General features: G+C 34.8%; 1 pseudogene; it reads right to left on the bottom strand.

Annotated features, from left to right (window-relative positions):
- Positions 1-5,984: 5,984 nt before the first annotated feature.
- On the bottom strand, positions 5,985-6,421 carry LOC112310911 (large ribosomal subunit protein uL24 pseudogene; annotated as a pseudogene).
- Positions 6,422-8,101: the final 1,680 nt, after the last annotated feature.

Genomic DNA, 8,101 nt, shown 5'->3' with positions numbered 1-8,101 from the left:
TTCTATTTTTTTATGTTATTGATTTTTAATTTAGTTCTATTATATATACCTTGTATACATTAAAGTTTATTTATTTACAATTTGTTGTTTGATCATTATAGGTGAATATTTTATGTGCATTTGAAAGAAATGTGCATTCTGCTACCATTTTTTGTGAAGTTAATTAGATCTAGTAGGCCAATGATGTTGATCAAGGCCTCTATTTCTTTGTGAAATTTATATCATTCCTAAGAAAGGAATATTGAAGTCACAGGCTGTGATTGTCTTTTCCTGCCACTTTTCAGTGTCATCAGTTTTTGAGTTGTGCTTAATTTTGAAGCTCTGATTTCAGATGCATACACATTTTGAATTTTTATTTCTTCCTTGTTATTTGATCATTATATCATTAATTTGTGTCCCTCTTATCCATGGTAATATGTTTCTATTTCATTTTTTTGCTGTCTGATACTATATAGTGAATTCAGGTTTTTTTTAATATTAGTGTTTATGTGGTATATCATTTTCCAATTTTTTACTTTTTTAGAGAGGGGAAGGGAGGGAAAATGGAAAGAAACATTAACATGTGCTTGCTTTTCAAGCATCCCCTACTGGGGACTTGGTCCCACAACCCAGGCATGTGCCCGGACTGGGAATCAAACTGGCGACCCTTTGGTTCCCAGGCAGGTGCTCAATCCACTGAGCCACACCAGCCAGGGCTAATTTTTAACTTTAACCTACTAATATACTTAAAGCAGGTTTCTTGTACACAATATATAGCTGGATTTTTTTGAATCCATTTTTATAATCTTTTATTTAAATTGGCTTTTAAAAATTACATTTAACATAATTATTGATGTGCTTGTTATTAGTTTTGTGTTTTTATTATACTTTTTGTTTCTGCTTTTTTCCTTCTGTTTTTTCACACTTGACTTCTTTTGGGTTATTTGACCATATCTTGGGCATGTTTTTAAAATCTCCAGTAAAGCAAGAAGAGATACAATAAAGCCAAACAAAATAATTGGAATATTAACAGCAATAAATAAAAGAAAACTTAGGCATATTTGACCTAGAAATAATACAGTGAAAATAAGATTTGGCAAAAATATTTGAAATCATGAAAATCTTGACAAAGTGGTCATGATATTTCTCAGAATATTCTAGAATATTAGATTGTGCACATTTCCTTTAAGTTTGAAAGAGTTCAAATTCTCAGAAATATCCTATCTTGTCATGAAAACTGTACTCTACCCTCCTTCATTTTGCCACATTACTCATCCCAAGTACCAATCACAGAAACAAGCTTATTTTTTATTCCACATGCAACTAATTATTCTACTAAAGTACTCATGGCATTCCCAATGTAATGAAAAGAGCTACCAATAAAAAAGAAGTGGTGGAAAGTTGGGCTTCCCATGTTGTTAAATTTTACCTAGTCCACTAAGGGTGAAGTTCACTTGTAAAGTCACTGTTCTGAATAAACTTTTGGTTGTATAGGTTACAAGCTTAATTTCTGGCAAAACATTTATTACTTCAGAGTCTAAAATAACATAAGATAATTAGGATGATTCATGAAATGTTCATTAAAGAGAGATTATATCAAATTTTGGCTGTAACCTTGTGTCCATGCACACTGGAAAAATGATCATACCACACCTCTTTATGAACCCTCCTTAACCCAGAGGAAAATAAGACAGATTTTTTAGAGTGGCAAAATTGTGTGTGTGTGTGCGTGTGTGGAGAGAGAGAGAGCCATTGACCATTTTATTTTTATTTATTTATTTTTTAATCATCGTCTAAGGAACATTTATTGACTTTAAGAAGAGGAAAAGGAAGGGGGGAGAGAGAGAGAGAGGCAGAGAGAGATAGAGAGGACATCAACGTGAGAGACATTGATCAGTTGTCTCTTGTACCCGCCTCCACACAGGACAAAACCTGCAACCTAGGTACGTGACCTGACTGGGAATCAAACCCGCAAGTTTTGGGTGTATGGGATGACACTCCAACCAACTGAGCCACACTAACCAGGGCCATGTGACCATTTCCAGGTGTGCAATTCAAAGGCATTAAGTTCATTCACCATGTTATGCAACCATCACCCCTGTGTGGTTCCAGAAGATTTCTATCACTTCAAAAGGAAACCCTGTACCCGTTAAGCAGTTACTCCCTGTTCTCCCTTCCCCCAGCCGTTAAGCAATGATGAATTGCTTATCTGTATCTGCAAGTTTGATTCTTCTGAATATTCATATGAGTAGAATCACGTAATATGTGGCCTTTTGAGTCTTTCTTCTTTCCCTAAGGATGATGTTTATGAAACATACATGTGGAAATGAATAATTCATTATTACTATTAGCACATAATGCTCCACTATATGTCTATTCCACAATTTGTTTATCCACTTGTGAGTTGAGAGATGTATGATGCATGTTTGTTCCATCATTTATTTTTATCTTTTGGCTAATGTGAATAGTATTCTTATGCACTTATATGTCTGAGTTTTGGTTTCATCACTTGTTATATTAAAAGAATTCACATATATATGTATACATATGTGTGTGTGTGGAACCACTGAGATATACGGTGATTTCATCTTTACCTTATTAAGCAACCACAATACTGTTTTTCTCAGTGACTTCACTACTTTATATTTATATCAGGAATGTATGAACATTGGTTCCTTGAATATGAAGACAAGGCTAGCCTGAAAAATAAAAAAGACATCAGTCAAACTGAACTGGTATCCATTAGTGATATAATAATAATTGTATTATGTATGAATCTTCTGGAAAGTGAAGTTAATTATAATCCCTTGCAGACCAGAATGTAGATTGTGAAAAGCTATGCTTGGGCATTTTGTATCATGGCACATACAACTTTGGTGACTTAAATATTCTAATATATGGGAAAAGGCACTAGATGGTCTGATCACATTCCATTGGAGCATCAAAGGAGCGAACACCGGCAGACAAGGAGGTATATGGAACCTGTCTTTCTCTCCCCATGGGTAAAACGTGGGTGAAGTTACACTAAAAATATATCTGTTTCAACTTTTTGATAATATTCTCTTGGTTATCTTCCCCAAACTTCTCATATCTATTTTGTGTTGTGAGTGGTATTGATTTGATACATCGCTGGATTATCATCCAACTGTACAAGTGCATCTTGCATTGCATGCTGCCCACCCCGAGTATAAGCAGAGCATACGTTCTGCCATGATCTCCTTCCTTGGTCGGTACCTTGACCCCTTGTCTCTCTTGAAGACTCTAGAACAATAATTTTCAACTGGGGTGCCACCAGAATTTCTAAAACATGCAATACCCAAATATTTAGTCGTGGGCACTGACCTCTTTTCTTTAGATTGTCAGATAAAGAAAAATCACAACAGCCAGTACAATAATACTTATCTGATGTGAATGAATCAAAATTATAACTGTTTTAATTGGCAAAAATATATTTTTGGTGTGTTGCAGAATGTTATTAATTAGTTTATATGTGCCTTGAGATGAAAAATGTTGAAAATTGCTGCTCTAGAAAATCAGTATATTTGATGATATTCCCCTAAACCCTCCTCACTACAAATACTTGTATTTTAATGACAGGGATGTTAGTTCTGTTTGGCTGATGCCTATTTTATTTCCCAGGCAACCTTGCTTTCATACTCAAGGAACCAAGAGTTGGGTCTTTCATCCTCCTGATTTGATCCAAGCAGAAATTTGATTAGATTAATATAAGATCTCTATTGGGAGTTCAGGCACATGTTCTGATTAGGACACGTGACCATCCTTTTAGACTTCTATTATTCAGAGAAAAGCCATTTTGATTTCATCAGATATGTTTCCCTGAACAGAATTTATCATATCATCCTAGCTTGCCTAAACTATTAATGAAAAGATGGCAAATTGTTTTGATTTGTTAACATATGAAATGAAAATGCTTAGACAGATTTCTCATCAAATTTGGAGGTTATATATGGGATGATCTAGCTTTAAGTATAGAACATACAAGCCTGAAAAAGAAAATCACATTGTCAAACCTTACAAACCTAGGCAGTCACCAACAAAGAATGGAATCTAGGTACATTAGCAGATACATTTGCACATAAACTAGGAAAGACAAAAGTTATACAAAGAATTCATTGAACACAAAATAAACAATGATTTGAAATATCAAAAGAGATTGAATAAGCTGACACTTGCTAGCATTGCTGACATTGATTTGTGATCAAGTTGATTCCCACAAGCAACTTTATGTCACGTGTTCCAGAGTGAATATATACAAGCGTATATATCATTCACAACAATGATGATTCACTTGAGCAGAGCAGAATAGAAAGGTTGCTCTATATTATTTTAAACAATTAATTAGTCCTATTCAGATAGTCACTTAAAAGCACATCATTTGATGATACTAGGGAAAGAAAATACAGAGTTAAAAAAGAGGGGAGCAAATGTGAGACATCCGGAATAATGAAGTGCCAAAAATGTTGTTAAATACTTCATTTTCCTTCTCAGATATTAGTGCAAATTTTGTAAATTTAAAGACTGAAATATAATCTTAATTAGTTGGCTTTAAAGATGGCATTTGTATTCACACCACAATATAAATAAAGCTTTTTGTGTGTGTTTTAGCAGAAATTTTGCACTTATTTTATGCCTCTATAACCAAGATTGCACAGGATGTGTCACAAAATATATATATAGCTTCAACTTTCCAGAGATGCTGTGCTTACTTCCTCGCTTTAATGACTATTTCACTTTCAAATGGATTTATTAGCAGAAATGAGAACACTCTAAACAGATGGTTGTCAGAAATCTGCTTACTTCAATAAAATAATTGAGAGTTAACAAACATTTGCAGCTTGGGGTGGTATAAAGCATCCCTGCATTAAGTTGCCATAAGGAATGAAGCAGAGAGAACATTTTATAAAGATAACTCATGTTTATGTAGTTTTGACTTCAGTAATATTAAAAACATAAAGTGCATGTGCAAATGACTAACCCCAAACTATAAATAATATTCATTAAACAACATCTATAATCTTCAAAGCTTACATAAACTCTGCCAAAACCCTCTGAAAATAGGATCAGCTGTAGCCAGAATGGGGAGAGATTAATTACAGTTTTTACTCCAAAAAATAATAAGCCAAATGCCTGATATTTATGATTGGTTTCCTTTAAAACTTTTTCTCTAAACCTGTTATATCATAAAATAAATAACTTTGAGAATATCTAAAATATCTTGCTGTAATAAAAAGTGTCAGGTAAAATGCAGTATCCGTCTTTCTATAGCATATTAAAATTCTGTGTAGCTAGTAGCTTGTCGTTGCAGTATATGAAGGCAAGACACTGCGATTAAGATAAAGCAGAGATAGATAAATTTAACATTTAGTGGGTACAATGTTCAAACTTAGGAGTTTTGTTTTAAGTGCTAAAGAAAATTAAATAACAGACTAGGACAAATTGCATGAAGAAATGTGTATGCTGTTTCTTTTTCCAGGAATGCATGATCTTCCTTTATTAAAAGGAAGATATATTGGCCATTCAGTGATACTGTGATTTATTCTGCATTTATTTGCCTGAGTCCCAGTTTATTCTAGCTCACAAGGATAGATAGATAGATGATAGATAGATAGATAATAGATAAAAAGAAGATAGATATACGTACACACACCTTATTTACTTGTTTTTAGTTAACATTATCAACATAATAATTTAAAATCCTCTCATTAGACTGCAAGCTACATTAGATTGCTGTATTCACACTTATGTAATGCCTCAAAAATGTTAAGATAAATGAATGTCAGTGGAAAACATGAGGATAAATCTTAAAGTATATAAATTTGAAATATAATCTATGAAATGTATTTTCCTATGAGGAAAAATTGTAAAAATAAATTATTCTACTCAAACTCCAAAATTACTTTGTGTTTTATAATTTATAATGGAAAATTAGTCTAAATCCTTTTTTTCATTTTAAGGTTTTAATGAAAGTTATATATAAGATTACTTTATTCCTGCATCTTCTTAGTTGTTTCTTTCTTGTATTTGCCCTTTTCCTTTCCTACTTGGCAAGATTTGGCTTTACATTCAAGGATCGTTCTGTGGTGTTTATCCTGCATTAGTCTAGTGACAACCATCTTGTTGAGGAGAATACCCACAAGAGCAGCGGTACCATTAGCTTTCTCCCGCTGCACTCCTTCTGTGTAGGTGACATATTTCTTCCTGTGAGCCTGGACTACTTTGCCAATTGCTGCCCTTTGTAATGTCCTCGTAACACCTGAACTTCATCATCCTTTCGAATGGGCACGGATCGAAGGTTGTACTTCTGTCTCAGCAGTTTGGGACGAGGAGAAGACATAATCTTCCTGTGAATGTGGAAAGGTGATTTAAAATGCCTTTTATGGTTCTCGCTCTGGTCAGAAATCACAAAGGGATTGAACTCCATTTTGACCGCTGGTGCTTCTTCATGGAAGCAAAAGAAATGAGACCCACACATTGCTTCTGGTCCTTTAAGTTTCTCTAAATCCTTAACAAAATATCTGGCAACTAAACTGACCTTGTTAAAAATGTAGTTTCACTTTTTTGTGTTTTAAATAGCACAAAGGAATGAAGCTAATTTGAAAAGTTGAAATATAGGTAGGGGATTGATTTCAATATTTATTCCAAAATATTATTAAGATGACTTGGTCTTCAGAAGGTAGGTTGGGGTTTTGTCAACATAAGTCTTGTGTTTTAACTGACTTTGTTTTGGAATATTAGAAAGTAAACTTTTTTCAAAGTAGTAACTAACAGTTACAAAATCCAATATTTCTATTTGCTCATCTATCCTCTTGGTATCCGTCTTGTATCTTGAATGGAGGGACATAGAGTGTCAAAGAAACTGTACAGCCCAGCTGTCCTGATTGTATTGGAATGAAACCACTGCAACAGTCTTCTAGCTTTGTTGTCAGTCACAGTTAAAATTCTCTTTATCAGTGAAATCTGTGCAGTGAATGGGGCGACCATCATTCAGCACTTACCTAGAATGATGATCACACAGTTAAGGTAATTAGAAAAATAATAAACAGATTCTCTGAAAGACAGTTACAAAACCAAATAAAGAACTTCTATTCAGGCTACAAAAAAAATTTCCTTGTGCTTTTGAGTTGATTGGTGGAGTACTGTGGTAGAACAGAGACCAACAGAAATAGTTCTTTAACAGTATTCTCCTGTTTGTTATGTAGGCAAACGGAGTCAGTCTGACTTCTTCACACAGGTGGCAGGGTAACTAACGGAAACAGTGTTCCCATCACCTTGAATGGGCCTTATAAGCAGTGTTCTCATAGCCTTGAGTCTGGGTTTGATAAAGAGTTCCCATAGCCTTGAGAGGGCTCGCATGTGTAGTATGAAGCTCTGTTGCATAAGATCTTTTGGTACCCTTCCAGCTTTGTCTGTGTTCTAGTACTTAAGCAGGTAGGGACTCCCTGCTGGATGCCACGACATATGCCATGCAAGGGGACAGGAGACATGCAGTGTGCCACAAAGAGATATGCAGGGGGACATGCAGCTTGCAGTGTGCGTGGACCATCCACCCGTGAGTAAAGGCATGTCAGACATCCCCACAGCTCCATGAATATTTTTCCATCTGCCTGAATCCCGTGAACCTGTCAGGCCTTGAATGGTCACAACACAGCGCAACTTCACTTTTGTGATAGTAAAGGTAACTTATGTTTAGAGCTGTTTCAGAGCAGATATTCATAAGTCAATTACTCCACCAAAAACACTTTAAAAGAATGCACTATACATGACTTTAAAACTTCTTATTTTTTTTCTGGTTAGTTAAGTTGAGTAATTCCATTTCTTAGCAACTCAGGTAACACACACACACACACACAAAGGAGAATGAGGTAAATTTTGATGAAGGAAATGAAAGCAGAGAGACCTGCATCTCATTAATTGCCAAAGACAAATAGAAGTCTTAAATAGAACATAGATTTGACCAGCAGGAGACAGAGTTTATAGGAAGACAACAAAGGTTAACCAAAAGAGGGAAAGGTGGCAAGATATTACGGATCATACACTCCTTTTAAAAATACCTGAGGCTAGATGTCCAAGAAATAGAGGGATGCATCAGTTATTGAGGTGA

Source organism: Desmodus rotundus, chromosome 13, assembly GCF_022682495.2.
Source record: "Desmodus rotundus isolate HL8 chromosome 13, HLdesRot8A.1, whole genome shotgun sequence".
NCBI classification, from domain to species: domain Eukaryota; kingdom Metazoa; phylum Chordata; class Mammalia; order Chiroptera; family Phyllostomidae; genus Desmodus; species Desmodus rotundus.
Note: the sequence above shows the minus strand (reverse complement) of the source record. Positions and strands in the feature narration are given on the sequence as shown.